Genomic DNA, 217 nt, shown 5'->3' on the forward strand with positions numbered 1-217 from the left:
ACAAAAGAAGGAAAATGACCTAACATGGAAGACTGTCTACACCTTCAGACAATGTCAAAGGATAAGACATCTCTTCTCATACGGCCAGGGGAGTTAGCTCAAATGGTAGAGCGCTCGCTTAGCGTGCGAGAGGTAGCGGGATCGATACCTGCATTCTCCATGCAGAGACCATTCCTTTTACATTAACTTCCTTAACTAGACAGTCTGCGCTTTGATG

At 45.6% G+C, this 217-nt stretch overlaps 1 non-coding gene across 1 annotated transcript; it reads left to right on the forward strand.

The window, feature by feature from the left end:
- The first annotated feature begins 87 nt into the window (after positions 1-87).
- trnaa-agc (transfer RNA alanine (anticodon AGC)) lies at positions 88-160 on the forward strand. The gene has a single exon. It is a non-coding gene; the product is annotated as a tRNA-Ala (tRNA).
- The last annotated feature ends 57 nt before the right edge of the window (positions 161-217 follow it).

Source organism: Sinocyclocheilus rhinocerous, unplaced genomic scaffold (assembly GCF_001515625.1).
Source record: "Sinocyclocheilus rhinocerous isolate Xijiao unplaced genomic scaffold, SAMN03320098_v1.1 C34108214, whole genome shotgun sequence".
NCBI classification, from domain to species: domain Eukaryota; kingdom Metazoa; phylum Chordata; class Actinopteri; order Cypriniformes; family Cyprinidae; genus Sinocyclocheilus; species Sinocyclocheilus rhinocerous.